The sequence below is a fragment of the Lissotriton vulgaris genome, chromosome 4_1 (genome assembly GCF_964263255.1).
Source record: "Lissotriton vulgaris chromosome 4_1, aLisVul1.2, whole genome shotgun sequence".
Classification (NCBI taxonomy): Eukaryota; Metazoa; Chordata; class Amphibia; order Caudata; family Salamandridae; genus Lissotriton; species Lissotriton vulgaris.
The window spans coordinates 1362592681-1362611132 of NC_141691.1; the positions used below are offsets into that span (position 1 = coordinate 1362592681).

Consider the following 18452-nt stretch of genomic DNA (forward strand, 5'->3'; position numbering starts at 1 on the left):
GCAGAGCACCTACTAATGAATAGCCTGTCTCCAGAAATCAATAATACATATGCGATATGGTTATGAAAACCCAGTTGGTCCCAGTGAGAGGGGCAATTAAGGGAGAAGCGATATTTCTTTGATAAGGGGAGGAGAGTCACTGTATGGTGCAATAAAAATGTTTGCAAATGCTTTCGTAATTAATGCTTTAACATTGTACAAGCTCGTGGGCCCACGCCGGCCTACCGTTCCTCCGGGTTCTCTACTGCTACAGTGACACCAAGAGCTACCACTGGCCATGGGGAGACAGGGGCCCCAAGCCCACACCGGCCTCCACGCAAATCAAAATTGATCGGTTCACCACCTCCGAGCAGGAGACCCCGGTTGCGCCGCCTACCCCCTCAAGACAACGACTGTGATACTATCCTCCAGGCTATCAGCGCCTCCCAGGCATCTGTGGAGGGGAAGATAGGAGAAATTAAGATAGATGTTTCTCTCCTCAAGCAAGATCTTCGCAACACCACCACGTGGCTAACAGATGCTGAATCCCGTATATCCACGGCCGAGGACGACATTACACACCTCAAAGAACAGGTGGCTCATCTCAGCACTCGCACCAAGGAGCTCCACATACGCGCTGAGGACACGGAAAACCGGGCCCGTCGCAACAACCTCCGCCTAGTGGGGTTGCCCGAAGGGGTGGAGGCGGGCCAGGCCACCACCTTCGTTGAAGACTGGTTTAGGTCATGGATGCCTGGTGGTGCCCTGTCGACGTGGTTTGTGGTGGAGAGGGCCCACAGATCCCTGGCGCCCAGACCTCCACCCGGTACCACACCCCGCCCCATTATCCTATTATCCTAAAGGTTCTCAACTTCAAGGACCGCGACGCCATCCTGCGGGCGGCCTGGTGGCTTGTTCCCTCAAGTTTCAGAACCAAGTTATCATGATATTCCCGGACTACACCAGGGAGGTCCAAGACCTCCGGCGCTCATACACTGAAGCAAAGAAGAAGCTCCCTGCCCTGGGCCTACAATACCAGCTCCAATTCCCAGCCTGCCTTCGGGTCATTTTTCAAAACAAGACACAATTCTTTGAATCACCCAAGGCGGCCTGGACATGGCTGACAGAGGAGCACCCCCTCCGCCAGCAGAACGATACGTCACTGGATCACACAGAGTCACAGTCCGGGGGGGGCGGAGGTCGCCGGGACGCCGGCACCACACGCGGTCGTGCAAGGGGCGCCAACTACAGGCAACAGCACCCAGGTCCCTAAGTGCGGCAGCTCCAGATCCCCATGACACTTCCAGCCAATCGGAGTTCCCACCACGCCATAGGCACCGCTTTGTTGAGAACTTGGTCGGCTTGTCCCTACCATTGGCCCAGGTGGACTCGGATCTCTTTCGCACCCCCACCCTTCAAAGATAATGTAGTCAGACTCTGACGTATGTCCACTATCGGGGGGAGAGCGCCTCACCGGGGGAGGGCATCTGACTGTTGGCATGTCCACTTGTTCATTCACACTGTTCAACGCCAATACATGCGTATGCGTTCTTCTGGAGCGGTCCTCCACGCAACCAACCTGAGCGTTTTAGTTTGGTTCAGTTAAATGGGGGGGGGGGGCGGGTCGACAGATGCTTCTGTTCTCGAAGTATAGGGTGGGGGGAATGGGAGGGGGTGGGTTTGGGATCGTTATTTTTTTCTTTGTTGCTGGGGGTCGAGCTTGTTTGCTCCAGAGGTTTACTATGGTTCACTATGGTTTTGTTGCACCACCATACACATGACACTTGGACCCACCTCTCTGGGGGCTCAATACACATGTTCCCTCCCACCAGTGCGCAGTCATGCTTGCTCCGGGCCCCGCATCTGCTGTTGACTCTCCAGGCTCCGATGGGCTGCAATAGCGACTTCCAGCCCCCATGATTGACGCTCCACCTCCAAAGGCTGACCTCCATATTTTATCCTGGAATGTTAATGGCCTATTAGACCGCCACAAACGAACAGCTATACTGCGCTATGCACAGCGCCTCAATGTAGAAATACTTTTGCTTCAAGAGACGCACCTGCTAGCCAACCACTGCCCCTTTCTTGCGCGTTACGGCTATGATAGAGTTGGCACTTGGGCTTTGCCCGAGGCTCTCGTGTTGTAGCTGTACTACTGAAACACACCCTTCCCTTTATGATTACACAAGTTATTCATGACCCACAAGGCACGTTCGTAATCGTTTGTGGTACACATGGGGGCACTCCTCATAACCTGGTGTCCTTGTACTCACTCCCCTTGATGCTCGCAACAAACTTAAAACAGTCCACTGCCCTGTTGCTTGCCCTCCCTTTGGTAACCACTGTTATTGGGGGCAACTTTAACACAGTCTCCACCCCGCTTCTCGACACGACAGGCCCTCCATCCACCTCCATGCTGGCGTAGGCAAAACAGTTGACAAGCTGGGCTGAATCTCTTGGCCTTTGCGATGCGTGGTGAATCTGGCACCCATACACTAAACAATTCACACACACCTCTGCCGCACACCACACGCAGGCACATATAGATGCCATTTTTCTTCCGTCCACAGATTGCTCCTCAATTCAAGATGTCTGCATACTCTCGAGAGGCATCTCCGACCATTCCTTGCTGCTCCTTAGTATGGGGGCTCCTCCTCCCTACTCGCACCCAATGTGGCGGCTGAAAGACTAAGGAGGATGATTTTTTGCTTTTCGTTTGTTTCTATGGCCTTTTTTCAGTTCTCTTCTCTTTTTGTCTTTTTCTTTTTCTGGGTCAGTGCAGTGGGTTTCCTTTGGTATCAATCACTGCTTTTTCATCTGTGCCTCAATTTTCGTGGTGTTCTCTGGGTCTTAGGGCAGGTGACTGCAGGCGCGAATTGACCGTAATATTCCTTCATATCCTGTACCTCCTGTTTCTGCGCCACTGATTTGATCGCTTACTGTTTACTGTGGACATGCTTACTATTCTGCCTGCCATTTTTCGCTGCTAGGAAATTGTTCGGCACCTGATCCTTCCATCCTATATTATAAAATGAAAACCTTTTATATCCTGTTTTCCTAATTGTGCTGCTTAGTGACCAAGAGTACGCTAGCATGGAGATTCTGCTCCCCGAGGTGCTGCATGTGATTGCAAATTTCTCTCTGCTACTCTAACTGTTTAGCGGCCGGCCCGGGGGTTGTATGCCCATACTTGTATTTGGTTGAAATGTCAATAAAGGTTTTCAAATTCTTTTTTTTTAAATAAATAAATAAAAGACCTGTCCGATTCCATCATTCGACGGGGGCATGGGGATGACACATTTATACCTCTACTACTTGGCAACCTGTCTACTGAGTGTACATGACTGGTTCAACAGAGGTTGGTCCGACCCTGCCTATAGGTTGGAACTAAGTGTGCTTGGCCCACCCAAGATCCAATCCCTAATGTACGGAGCATCTCTTCTGTCCACCCTGCCCGATGTCTCTCGCTCGGTACTCCTAGCCTGACAGGCGGGCCTCAGAAATACCAAATGGACACACAAGCTCACTTAACACACGCCTCTTTGGCAGGGGCGTGGCTCGGGGAGGTCAGTGGACTACGGGGGTTCAGAACATGGGATCTTATTGGGATCTCTCAACTTGGCGACGCGTGGGCGAGTGGCCACATGCGCTCCTTTTAAAACCTCCAGTCCAGATACTCCTTGCACCCATTGCAATTTTACAAATACTTACAATTATGACACGCCCTTCATGTACACATACAAGACGGCACCAGGATCCCTGAATACAGTCCCCCGAGGCTCAGACCATGCTGGGCGACTTGGGGAAGGGGGGCATCTCTCGCATCTACAAGACGCTGGTCAACAACACCCGACCTCACTAGACCGACTTAGGGGCCAATGGGAGGAGTGGGTAGGTCCTCTGGATGAGGAGGACTGGTGTGACGCCCTCATGTCGCCTAAGTTGGTCAACACGTCCGCTAAGCTCCGCCTCATACAATTATACTACATACACACGGCTTACCTAACCCCGCAGCGCCTTCACCGTGCTGGCTTTTCCCCATCTGCCGCTTGTACGAGATGCAGTCAAGACCCGGACGATTTCTACCACATGGTGTGGGTGTGCCCCGACTGACTCCATTCTGGGGAGAGATCGAAAGTGAATTATCCGAGGTCCTGGGGAGGGAGGTTCCCCATGACCCACATCATTCCCTTCTCGGGATCACGTACGGATTAGATGGGACCAGGAATGAGAAGCAATTCTACAACACGGCCATGGTTGTGGCTAAGAGGGACATTGCCGCCTCCTGGAAACTTCCCACTCTGCCAGGCTCAGAGAAATGGTGAAGGGGGGTGGATTGGTGTGCGGCACAAGAAAAACCTATGTACGAGGCACAAGTGTGTCCGAAGAAATACCGGAGGGTATGTGACAAGTGGCTGGGAGCCATGGGGTGACATATTCTGTATACGAGCCGTTTGTACCTACCGCTGGAAGGTTGGGACTAAAAAAGCGTTACTTATGTCCTTTTCATTGTACTATGTCAGTGTTGCAGCTCTTCATGGTCGTGCAGTTGGTGCTTATACTTTGTAAAACAATAAAGTTGTTTATCAAAAAAAAACATTGAACAAGCTGCTCCAAGGATACGGGAGCGCTTGCGATGAAATTTTGCAGAAGAAAATGTGAGAACTAGAATTGTGACATTCAAGTGCGGGAAAGGTGAAAAATATCAATACTTCAGTTTTATTTTTATTTTAGAATGTTGTCCCCTTTCATTTCCATTAGAGCTCTGGATCCAAGTAAAAGTCTTGGGGGCCCGATTCACAGAACTAACTTAAGACAAAATCCTAAACGTACTACCATTTCGGTATTCACAGAAGGCACTTACTAATTTTGGTATTCACAGAAGTTAGGAGTCCTAACTTTAGGACTACGAAATGCCTTCTGTGAATACCAAAAGTCTTAAAGTTAGGATTTTTCTCAGTTTAGGAGTAGTAAAGTTAAGACTCCTAACTTTAGGACTCCTAAATGCCTTCTGGGAATACCGAAAGTCTTAAAGTTAGGATTTCTCTCAGTTTAGGAGTCCTAAAGTTAGGAGTCCTAACTTTACTACTCCTAAACTGAGAAAAATCCTAATTTTAAGACTTTCGGTATTCACAGAAGGCATTAAGGAGTCCTAAAGTTAGGAGTCCTAACTTCTGTGAATACCGAAATGAGTAAGTGCCTTCTGTGAATACCAAAATGGTAGTAAGTTTAGGATTTTGTCTTAAGTTAGTTCTGTGAATCGGGCCCTGGATGTTGGGATGATGAGGAACTTAAGAGTCTAATCAGGGCCAGGAGAGTTTGTATCTATTATTCTAAAATTGGAACTAATAAATGAAGATTGCTGAGGCGGCCGATCGAACAGATCAGCTTTCAGACCTTTGTGAAGCACTTAAATTCTGGCTCAGCCTTGGATTCGGTACAGTTCTTCGCCTATGTACCTGGACTCTGCCGTATGGCTTTAGGAGTACTGGTGGGTGATGAGACCAGCTGTGATCACAATAAATTTCCGATGGTAAGTGATGTGCCAGTATTTGTAGAGTACCAGGTTCTTTTCCCTGATTAGGCACTGTGGGTGGCACAGAGGACTTCAAATGAGGTAATTTCATTCGGAGGTCAAAAGTCTTGCTTTAAATGGTACTTTAATAATGGAGTGATTCCAAATGTAGGCTTCTTTAGGAGTATCTGCAACTAATGTGCTAATTTTGGATCCTAGTGTAGATTAAATAAAGGTAGTCGGGGTCTGCCATTCAAGGCTCTTATTTACTGAACTGGGCGATCAGTACTGAAGAGAGGGAGATTTTCCAGAAGAGGAAGAGCTGTAAATTGACTCGCTGATTGACCACACTCACTTGGGGAACAAAGGACATCTTTGAATCAAATATGATTTCCAGGTCGTGGACATTTTTGTGTGGTGCATGGTTGCATACAAAGGATGGAGTATCATTCAAAGAGGAATGAGTATGAATTGGGTACATTCTTCTTCATAAACTTACTTTTTGCAGCATTCAAACACAGTAATCTCTCTTACATCACACAGAAACCGTAAGCCACGCATGGAGTGATCAGCTTCCTATTTATCAGCTTGTTTATAGCTAGAAGTTAATTGTGGTGTTTTCAGTGTTCATTTGTAGGTTCACAGGATTGCTGCTCAAGAAGTTGCACTAGGGGGCATTCATACACATTAAAGAGAAAGCATGGTACATTATGCAGCTTTTGTTAACTAAGGACTGCTTGCCTGCAGTAAAAAAAAAAAAAAAAAAAAAAAAAACCTGGAAAAAATGATCTGAGGTGCCATAGAAGTGCAAGAGCTGCCGAGTTTCTGTTTTAATCTAAGGACATCAGGAGTTCCTCTCAGCTACTGGTAAGGGTTTTTTCATTGCAATCGGCTAGCCTGAACTCAAGCTCATGGTTGTGTAAGAAGTGGTTTAGTTACAAGGTCTGTTGTGTGATTTCCTTTACCACTAAGCTGTGTGAAGGGCAAGCTGGATATTGTGGATAGCTAATCATGATCTTTGAACTGATGAGGATTTTCAAATAGGCATACTAGGTTAGAGTGCCAAGTACGTTTCTGTGAAGAAGTGAAGCATTTTATGAGGACACAAGGTGAATTTAACTGAAGGAAGGGATTTCTCACACGTGTCTGTATGTGTTTCTGCAAACTGGTTAGATGCTTTTTTAAGAACCAGATCTTTCTTGGTCAATGGATGAAAGGAGTTGAGGTAGAGCACAATTTTGTGTTCGGGTAAAGGCATCAGAGCGGTAAGAAAAATTACTAGATTTTTGAGACTTCAGATGAGAAAAATAACAGAAGATCTTCGCAGCATTGGTTACTCACATATGGGGCATTTTTCCTATGTCTCTTGCACTGAACCTTGCCCTACACAACCTATGATTTTCCCCACTGGTGTTTTCAAGGTTTTCACAATTCCTTCAGGTATCCCACATCAATTCATTTTAGGACTTTCTATTGGTTGGTTTATTTTTTATTCAGGGCAAGGCTAGATCCAGCACAGTTAATGTAACATTTAGGTAGAATGTTTTCAAGCAGTGATTCAGGGTCAAAGGAACTTGATGTTATTACTTAAATTGCACTCTAGATTGCTTCAAACTACTCTTCACTAATTGTTAGGCATGACTGCAACATGATGCAGAGGTTTGCCATTGTGTGAAGTGTACAGGAGAAATCAAGATAACTACATTCACTTCCAAATACAGGGTTTCGCAGCAATTAGTGAAGCAATACACAGCAGCAGAGGTAAACTGGACCAACAAGAATTGTCAAAAGCCTCCATATTATTATTATTTTTTTTAAATAAACATTTGTGTGTGGAAAAGGTGTCCACGGGACTGCAACAACGTATCTCATTATGCCTAGTCATATCTAGTATTTTTGTGGAATCCACAGACACAGCTTTATTGTGGACCAAAAGGCTTCAACATTAAGTCTACAGAGAGAGTAAGTGAATGTTGCAGGAGAATTAAGGGATTTTCTGAAAATATGTTATTTCAGTTCTTTCCAGAAGAGGGTGAAGAAATCAGCAACATCACAGCACGGTCCAATTTCTTGAAAACACACTTCAATAAGGATAGCTCACCCATTTGTTACTAAATGATACAGATTTCAACATGTCTATAGTCTATACTGTACAATGTACAAGATTTCCCTTAGAGCGATTTTGCCAGCGATCTATCGTGCTGCGTTAAATCTTATTTTAAGCACAGCCTTTTGACTACACAGATGATTCACAATTGAGTAAATGTAATGAGTAGGACCCGGCGCAGAGAGGTGATATACCTGAGTTATGAAATCTTTCGTAGCAAGGGAGATAAAGAAGCAGAAGATATTTTTTGGATGCACAATTGTGAAATGAATGATGTGAATTGAATTGAATTGAATAAGGTATTTATAAAGCGCTAACTGCCACTCCGAAAGGAGCATCCTGGTGCTGGCTTGGAGGTGAGAAGCTCCGGCGATCTTTAAATGAGTGAGAGACAAAATTCATCTGAGGATCAGAATATCCAAGTTTTCAGTCCCTTCCTATATTGTGTTTCATTTTAAAACAATCTCAGGGGGCGTGGCCAAGATGGCGGAGTAAGCAGTCGCACTTCCCGGGAGCTCCTCCAGGCCTGCCCTTACCGGACCGTTTCACTCAGCACCTCTCCCCCTGTGCCCTCATAGCAGGGGTGGGGAGATAGCGGTACACCCCCGGCAGCCTTGTGGAGCAGAGGCGACCGTCGGAGACCCGGAGCCGCGCCCTGGCGGGCCCATTGCTGTGTATAGCGCAAAGACAGAGGCCGGGTGACCACGCGGCTGCTAGAGAGAAGGCCCGGAGAGAGTGGAGGCGGTCCACTGGGGTGCCTCTGGCCCGGTCGCTGGGACAGCGAGACCCGCTTTAGGGGGCGATCGAACAAGAGTAACGCCGGAGCGGGGCCCAGAGGTAGGAAGTCAACTGGGCACCGGAGGCAGCTAAATCAAGGCCGGGGACATGGCCTAGCATCGGAGGACACTGGGTCGGCGAGATTTGGGCGCCGTATCACCGTCTCCAGCGCACACCCTCGAACGCCTGACTGCCTGGGCGGTGGGGGCCTGGGACGACCCCCGAACCGCCGGGAAGCAGACGGACGCCGGAGGCAGTGGCGAGGGCCCCCTGCTGATCATGGAGCCGGAGTGAAAGGCCGCACCCAACGCCCTGTGGGATTGCTGGCGAAGACCCGGCCGACCACAACAGGCATCGGAGGTCGCGCTGCCCCGGGACCGGCTGGATTGACGGACCACGCCCCCGCAGGAGTTGCCAACGGAGCGCTGCAGGCGCTCCTCCTGCCCCCGCTCTGGTGGCCTCCCGCCCAGTGAAGTAGCAGAGGCGCGTAGAGAGACTGGGGCCCAGCTGCCGGCTAGTGAGCCCGGGACCTACCGAGGGTGCCCTACGTCTCCCTGCCGGGCGAGTGGGCTTCCGGGGCCATAAGAGGTGAGGAGCAGAGGGAGGCTACACCCCCCAGAAGCTAGACCCGGGGAGGCCCGCATCTGTGGGGCCCAGTACACGAGGCCTGAGAGAGGAGGACGAGCCTGCTGCATGCCTGGTGACAGACTGCCTCATCCACAGCAGAGGACACGGGGGCGAAGATGCTAGCGGACGTGTGCTGCAGCCTGCCCCACAACCCCACAACCACCAGCGGGGCCCCGAGGGGGCCAGAGGCGACAAAGGGGATCGGTGCCGGGGGATCTCTAGGACTCGCCAGGGACGGGGATAGAAGGGCGACGCACACCGCACCCCCAGGTTCAATGGCAGGCCAACGAAAGAAAGGGGAACGCACCCTTCTAGAGATGCTACATAAGGGGCAGATGAAGGGAGATAAAGGCCAGACATCCCCGGGCACTCTCAAACAGTCCACCAGCGCTTCAGATGGCGAGGTGCCCATCACTAAATCCCTTCTTGAGAGCCTCTTTAACTCCCTCCGAGACGACTTTCACTCCCTAAAACTAGAAGTAGCCGGAGAGGTTTGCGAGATCAGACGGAGGTGGACGGCCTGGGGGAGAGGGTAGCCGCGGTGGAAGAAACTGACCGCGCCCGCAGAGAAGAGGTCACTTACAGAAAGAGGTGCTGCGCCTGCAGGAACAGGTAGACCTACAGGCCCACACATAAGATTTGGAGAACAGATCACGTCGGAACAACATAAGGGTCCGGGAGGTGCAATCGAAGGGGGATGGGTCGGACATTACAGGGTACCTGCAGGCCCTATTCCGAGAAATCCTTGGAGAACCAGCTGACTTTGTTATTCGAATCGACAGAGCACACAGAGTGGGCCCATCGCGTCGGTCCAACGGCCCCCCCACGGACATCTTGGCTTTTTTACCAGACTTCCCCCTTAAAGAACGTATTCTCAATGAGGCCAGGAAACAACAACCCCTCAAGTTCCGTGACAGCCCAGTCGCCCTCTTTCAAGATCTATCAGCCATCACGCTCCAAAAGCGCAAAGCTTTGAAAATCGCCACAGACTTTCTGAGGAGCAAAGTGGGCCCCTATTCCTGGGGACATCCGTTCCGCCTCATCTTCAAATGGGATGGCGCCCTGCGTCAGTTGCGATCCCTTCAAGAGACATGCGCCCTGCTGGGCATCAACCAGGAGGAAGACACTAAGCCGTCTGCAACTCCCCAGAGGCCCAACAGGGGGGGGCTGGCAGCTTGTCTCTAAAACGGCGGTCGTCGACACCGACCCTAAAACCAAATGCACAAACTATCAAAAGGGAGATGGTCAATGCCATACAGGAAGTGGTCAGAGACACTACGTCTGATGAATGAATGTCTCAAAGGGGGGAGAACACTTTCGCTATGTCATGGCACAGGTCCGGGGGGAGGCTGGGGGGCGACGGGCAGAGACATGAATACACGTTCCTGTAAGTACTCTACCACAGCCCTGTGCTGCGACCGTGCAGGTCTGGGACAATGACATTTCCTTGGGATACTGAGTTGGGCGGGGAAGGGGGGTGGATTGGGACAAGTTGGGGAGGAGAGGGAGGGAGTGGAGGGGATGGGGTTTGCAGTTGGGGTGTTGGGGAAAGGGGGAAGGGGGTAGGACAGTTGGGGAGGGTGGGTAGGAGCTTTGAGGGAGGGGAGGGGAGGGAGGGGAGGGATGTCCAGTGCCCTGAATATGATCATGATGCTCAGCTTGCCGGGTTAACCCCGATGCCGCAACCGACTTTCCAATGCTCCTTCACACACACACACACCTCATACCCATTCGGGCCCAGAGATTAGCATGTCCCTTTACCATGTGAATCATGCCACCCACAACTTTTTGAGTCCTGACTCTCAATGTGTCTGGTCTAAACAACCCCATTAAGCGGCGCGCGATCCTGTCCCATTTAGAAAATGCCCAGGCAGACATTTGCTTACTGCAGGAGACGCACTTGCTGGCCCGTGACTGCCACAGGCTCCGCTCGCGCAAATTTCCAACTCAAATCTTTTCCTCCTGCTCCACTAAGACAGCGGGGTGGCAATACTGGTGGCACGACATTTTAGGGGTGAGGTCCTTCATAAGAGTGCTGAACAGAAAGGGAGATTGCTTGCATACTGCTTCGCAATAGGGGGCTTGATGTTTACGATTGGGTCTCTTTTATAGCCCTAATGAAGGCCAGGAACACTTTCTACACTCCGCCCTTACAGACATCACGGACACGTCGGATAGGCATATTATACTGGGGGGAGACTTCAACATGGTGTACCCACCAAGCTGGGACGTTTTCGGTCCAGCTGCATTGATCGACTAGACGAGCTGGATCTTCATGATCTTTGGCGACGCTCCCATCCACGCGACAGGGAATACACTTACTACTCCAATGCCCACAAGACCTATGCCAGGCTGGACCATCTTTTGGTCTCTAGTCCTGTTAACGCCCTTTCCACCTCAAGAAAGATAGGGGTCCATCTCACTCTCGGACCATGCACCCGTCACCACAACACTCTCCTTGCCACCGACATCGTATCCTCCTAGGGTCTGGCGCCTTAGAGAAACCTTTCTGCACAAGAAAGAAGTAGTGAAACATATACAAGACACGATCCAGGACTACCTATCTCACAACTCTAACTCCGACACGACCCTAGTGACACAATGGGGGGCCATGAAGGCGGTGGTTCGGGGGGAATTTCTGTCTCTTGCCTCCGCGGAGAACAGGGACAGGCAACGCAAGCGTGAAGAGCTCACGCAGCAGGTGCATGAGATTGAGCAAATGCATCAACGCACCGGGGCACCTCGGATTTGGAGGCAATTGAAAGTAGCACGACAACTTCTAGCAGCCCTAGACATGGACCGAGCAGAGTTTGCGGCCTTGCGGCTACGCCATGCCTACTACACTGGGGGGGCAGGTGCGGCCGTCTTCTGGCGAACAGACTACGAATGGTACGCCAGTTCCAAAGGGTTAAAGAGCTCTCTCGCCCAGATGGGTCCATATCCACGGAGGACGCCCAGATTGCGGAGACTTTCCATAGCTTTTACGCCACTCTTTACGCTAGCAGCCCATTGGCTGCCCCTGCAGCGGCCGAATATCTGGAATCGGTTACACTCCCCTCTCTCGAGCCTACCCAAGCGGAATATCTTAAAAGAGATATCCGCATTGAAGAAGTGATCTCAGCCATCGCCAAACTCAAACTGGGGAAAGCCCCAGGCCCGGATGGCTTTACAGCCCTCTTTTACAAAATGTTCTGCACTACGCTAGCGCCAATCCTTACGCGTCTTTTTAACACCTTTTCGGACCCAGGCGCCATTCCGCCCGATCTCTTGCATGCATCCCTTACGGTCATCCCCAAACCGGGAAAGGACAAGGCCAAGTACGGTTCCTACAGGCCGTTATCGCTGCTAAATGTGGACCTAAAACTTTACACGGGTATTCTGGCGGCCCGGCTGGCTCCCCACCTGCCAGGCCTTATAGACCCCGATCAGGCGGGATGCATCCCCGAACGCCAGACGGTAGATAACACCAAAAGGGTCGTCCACCTCATAGAAAAGGCCTCCCGCATACCTGGGGAGAGAATGCTGTTAGCGGTAGACGCCGATAAGGCGTTCAATCGGGTCCACTGGCCCTATCTGGAACAGGTTCTGGCGAAAGTTGGCATCGGGGAGAAATTTTGCACCCTCATATTTAATTGTTACAAGTTACCCTCAGCAGTAGTACGAGTCAATGGTTATAGCTCGGAGAGTTTTAATGTAGAGAGGGGCACGAGGCAGGGTTGCCCGCTGTCGCCACTATTATTTCCTCTCTACATGGAGCCATTTGCTTAGAAAATCCGCCAGAATCGGGACGCAACAGGGATAAGATTTGGTGGCTTTACGCATACCATTAGTCTCTATGCAGAGGATGTCCTGTTGTCCCTGGAGAACCCGCGGACGGACCTGCCGGGGTGCATGGCGGAACTAGATACCTTCTCTAACGTGGCCGGGTTCAAGATGAACATGGACAAATCCATAGCCCTCGATCTGTCTCTGAGCCCCCCCACTAAGGCCCACTTGCAACGCCTCTTCTCTCTCCAATGAGCATCAGACACGGTGCCATATCTGGGGATCCAGCTAGCCCCTACGCTTCCAGCTATGGCACAGGCCAACTACACTATACTTATAAAAAAGGTTCAGGAGGAACTGAGACGCTGGAAACACTTCCCCCTCTCCTGGCTGGGCAGGATCGCAGCGGTCAAAATGACAATCCTTCCCCAAATCCTTGATCTTTTCCGAGCGTTACCGCTGCAACCGCCGATGGGGTGGATTCGACAAATACAGGCGGACCTCGCTCACTTTATCTGGCAGGGCCGGAAGCCGAGAATGAAGAGGGCTCTCGCAATACTGAGTCCAGAAGCGGGAGGCCTGGGGATACCGGACCTGCTTAAATACTTCCAGGCAGCACAACTACGCTATTTGGTGGAATGGAGCAAGTGGGAGTCGGAGAGGCACTGGCCCTTTCAGGACCAGGCGATTGCAGGGCACCCACTCCAAGAGATACCCTTTCTCCGTAAAGCCCACCGACCTGCTAATCTTTACGCCTCGTTCGTCACACGGGTCCCTTTGGTAGCGTGGGATGCCACCAACGTCGCTCACGATCTTACCACATTCCCTTCCCCACTCACCCCCCTGGTTGATAATCCGGATTTCACTCCAGGCCTGGCAAGGGGTGCATTCACACACTGAAGCCCTTCGGAATTTCGAGCTCTTTATCATGTCTACGGCCCGGATGGGGTTCTTCCCTTTCCGCTCTTTAAACACGAATATAACCTCTCGGAGACGGACCGGCTGCTTTACATGCAAGTCCGACATTGGGCACTCCAGCCGCAGATACGGGAGTCGGCTGATCGGAAACTCCGACCTTATGAACGTTGGCTTCTCTCGCGCACTTCTGACTCCAAACTGATCTCAGACCTCTATAAATTCCTACAGCCACCCGCAACACATTTCTATAACCCGGGCAGGGAACGCTGGGAACGCGAATTAGGCAGGACAGTGAGTCATAAGGAATGGGACCAGATCTCGTATAGGGCGCGCCACTCCGCAGACCATACCGGACTTACAAAGACGTTCAGTAAGGTCTCCATGTACTGGTATTACACCCCAGAACGGATGCATGCGATGGTTCGCAGTTGAGACAAGCACTGTTGGCGGGGATGCAGACACACAGGCACCTTGTTGCACCTCCTGTGGGATTGCCAACTCCTCAAGGACTACTGGAAGTAGGTGGTACACAGCATTGACACTTACTTACAAACGGAACTGCCCCGCTACCCGGCCTATGCTTTGTTAGGGCTCCCTAATCCATTGACAAATCCCTTGCGCTCACGTAGGGGGCGCCAGATGTCCATCTCCCTGGGTTCTGCGGTACAGAACATTCTTGCACATTGGTGTACAGCTACAATCCCCTCTACTACAGGCTGGTTACATAAATTGTGGTGTGTGTTGGGGATGGAGAAACTCTCGCTCACCCTAGCGGGAGACATAGACCAATTTGTGGACCTCTGGCAACCGTTTCATTCTCTGTTGGTCACTGAATTTAGGGAGCTCACCTGCCCACGATACCTTCGCCTGTTACGGCTTACAGAGCCCAAAAAGGCGGACTCCTAAGGAGGTACGGATGAAGGTTCACTCACGAACGGGTGTGTGGGAGAGGCGGGATGGTGAATATGAGCACTGGACGGGGGTGGGGGGGAGACGGGGGGAAGAGGGGGGTTAAGGGGGAGAGCTTTCTTTTTGGGGGTAATTGCTACACGTATGGTCTTTGCATACCTTTGCTGGTCAAGTTGGCCATTGAATATTATGCCCACCATCATTGGGGTTGCACTTATCTTCCACTTGCTTTCTGTCGCTATTAGACCGCAAAACCTGTGCAATGTAGGTTTTGTCTTGATTCTGTTGCTCTCAATAAAAAGATTTAAACCTGAAACAATCTCAGATAAATTGGTAACAGGTTCCAGGCATTGGTATCTGTAATATCCTGTATATTGAGTGTTTGCATATTTCCCACTACTCCATCTGTAGAACACTCTGGTGTGATGTCATTTGGAGTGTTGTTCTATGAAGCTGTCAGTTGGAGTAGGGCTGAGCACTCCTGGTGGGGCTATATACTGATGCACTACTGATCTCCCATCTATCAACAATAAATCAAATCGCTGGTCTCTTTTTTTTTTTAATCTGAGGAAACTGGTTAGAAGCAGCAGACAATCGTCACGCTCAACTATGAAATATATTGAAGGTGAGAAGAATTGCGACATTTTTAATGGAAATATTATTTACATGTAACTAAAGAAAGACTGGCAATTTAATTAAAATTACAAGAGTATCCAAGACGGCCATTGTTTTTCCTCCCTTTGTTTTGCATCTAAAACTGGGGGGTTTGAGGAGGTTAGCTGATGAGGACCTAAAGGCCCTGGTTGTGATGCAGGCGGTGAACCTCGATGAGAGGTACTTTGGTCCCAGTTTAAGTGAGGCTCTAAAGGTGATTAAGAGAATCTTGAAGAGTATTCTCTTATGCAGGGGAAGCCAATGAAGGGCTTTTAAGGCTGCAGATGCGGAGGACCTTTGTGGTAGTTTTAGTACCAAACGAGCCGCCGCATGGGGGACCACTTGGAGTCTTTTTAATGTTTGTTTATTGGCTCCTGCCAGGGGGCTGTTGCAGTAGTTCAGGCGCGAGAGGATCAGGGCAACCGCCACCGATTTCCTTGCAGTGAGTGGAATTAAATTTAAAAAAATGTTCAAGGACTTTATGAGGCTAAAGCAGGTCCCTGCTACTGTCATTGTGTGTGGTTGGAAGGTGAAAGCGGTATCAAACTGTACTCCTAGGTTTCTAGCTACCTTCACCGTAGTAGGCGGAGGTGTCGCACCTTCCGGCCAACACTCACCAGGCTGAAATGAGAAGTATTTTCCAATTGGTAGGATCTCGGTTTTATCGGTGTTAAACCTGAGGTGGTTGTCCTTCATCCACTGGAAGACCTCGATTAGGCATTGTTTGAAGTTAAGTTCAGCGTCCGTGGAGTCGTTGTCCAAAGATAAGATCCTTTGGGTATCGTCTGCGTAGGACGTAACTTCGATCCCAAATGATTCTATCAGAGAGATAAGTGGGGTCATGTAAATGTTGAACAACAACGGGCTTAGCGATTAACCCCGAGGCACTCCTGTTGTAATGGTACATTCAATAAAGATGAAAGTTCCAAGGGAGACAGCTTGTCTGCGGTTCGTGAGGAAGGATTTTATCCATTCCAGTACGGTGTAGGAAATACCGCGACGAGTGTGAAATAGTATAAAACGCGGACGAAAAGTCGAGCAGGATCAGCACAGCCTTTCTGCTTTTGTCAGCTATAATTATAAATTAAGCGTCCGTGATTTCCAAGAGTGCGGATTCTGTGGAGTGCTTGGGGTGAAAACCCAATTGCTGAGGGTGGAGGATATTGGCGGCCTCAATGAATTTGGTTAGCTCTTTGTGAACAAATCTTTCTGTAATTTTTCCCAGTAGGGGAAGCAGTGATTTGGGGCGTAGGTTAGAGAGAGCAGATGGGTCAATATTTTGCTTCTTTTTCAATGGTTTTACTATCGCTAGCTTCCATTCGTCTGGCACTGTACCTGAACTTAATGAGGAATTAACTATCTGATTTATTATTGGGTTGACAGTGTCTACGATTTGATGGAGAATCGTGGAAGGACAGGCATTCAAGGGAGAGCCTGATTTACATGCTTGCATTGCATCACGAGTTTGCTCCAGCGACACTGGTTCAAACGTTCGGATAGAATGCCTACTAGTAGCAGGGTCGTGCTCCAGTGCACCGTTCTGGGTAGGGACAGAATCAGTTATAAAATTCTTTTGGATATTCTGGATTTTTTTCTTCAAAGAAGATTGGTATTTGATCACATAAACTCTGGGAAGGAGGTATTTCTTTCTGTAATGCTTTGTGTTTGGTAAAGGACTTTAAGACTGAGAAAATGACTTTTTGGTCTTGGTTTGCCTCTTGTATTTTGTTGGAGTAGTACTCTTTTTTGGCTAATTTCATCTGGGTATGGTAGAGCTTCCTCTTTATTGTAAACGTTTTTTTCTCTCCTGCAGCATAACATCTTCTCCACTTGCACTTTTGTTGCTTACATTAAAGATGTATTTGTACAAGCGTGGGAGTAAACCAGGGAGCTTTATGGGTTTTTGGTTTCGCATTCTTATTGGGTTTCTCTGATGGAATGAGTTCATTGCTTATTGCAGTTAACCAGGAGTGGAAAAGATGTGAGTCTACTGTGGTGGTGCCTGTTAGGACGGGGACCTGGGGCGTAATAGCCAACTTAGGATTGATGGCTAGTTGTGCCCATTTATGCCTGGATTGAAGGGCGGCGGGTTGCTTGTCTGGACCATTTGTCAATGGAATCTTAAGTGCGAGGGGGACGAGGTTGTGGTCTGCCCATATCTGTGGAATAAGGGTATCTGCAGAGAGCATGGTAAAATTGTGAAGAAGAAGACACTGCTCAGCTTTTAAAGTAAGGCTGGAGTACAGAACCAGGCTGAGGAATATGAATCTCCAATCAGGCATCAGCTAAAATGTCCTCAGATGGCCACATGTGAGATAAAACACCAACAAATAAAGAAGTGCAGCAGCGAGAAGAGGTGAGACAACTGTAAAAATGGCAGGCAAGTGGCCACGAATGAGCCTATAGCAAAGCATCTCAAATTAAACACCTCTCGCCCACCCCAAACGGAAGGACTGCAGATAGGCCGCAGACCTGTGGGTAGGCACTAGATTGTCAATTTTTTTTCTTTTTTCCCCTCATATTGCGAATATGTAGATAGGAAGGTGTTTGGGAGTTTGACGGTCTTTTTGCGAGAGTTATACCTTCACTGCCCCAAAATGTCTATCGATGGTTCAAGGGGAGTTTCCCGAAATGTTAATTTTGACCAGTCAATTTGCTCCTGTATACCTTTATCATACACAATAATTCCGTTGTTTCTGGAAATATCTAGCCTGTAAGGCTACTCGGCAGATTTCAAATCCTGCCTGGAATTATTGTCCCGCTTTAATCATTGGAAATATATCAAAAAAAGAAAAAGGAGAAGTTCTAGGTTATCATCTAGAGGTGATATAGCTTTCCCAAATCTCCCAGTATAGCGATCTTTTAGAGCGTTTCCCTCTTCTTTCTAATCTGGAGGTTTTTATTACAGAATTTAGCCAGTTTTCATGGCTTGGTGGTGCCGGTTTTAGCCAATTAATACAGATTTCTCTTCGTGCTAACAAAATCAAAACAAATAATAAACTTTCTTGGTGTTTACTTAGCTTTATCATGCCTGGTTGAGTAGTAGAGTGGATCCCAAAAATATTTAAAAGCGTACTTACAGTTATAGGCGTTGCCATTACCGCAGTTAGTGCCTTACCAATCTCTTGCCAATAATGCGCAAGTGCTGGACAGCAGTAAAACATGTGAATATCATTCACTTTCTCTTCTCCGCACTTGCAG

General features: G+C 49.3%; 1 protein-coding gene across 1 annotated transcript in view; it reads right to left on the reverse strand.

The window, feature by feature from the left end:
* SMCHD1 (structural maintenance of chromosomes flexible hinge domain containing 1) overlaps positions 1 to 18452 on the reverse strand; it is a 2274803-nt gene that overhangs the window by 1969642 nt on the left and 286709 nt on the right. The window lies entirely within an intron of this gene.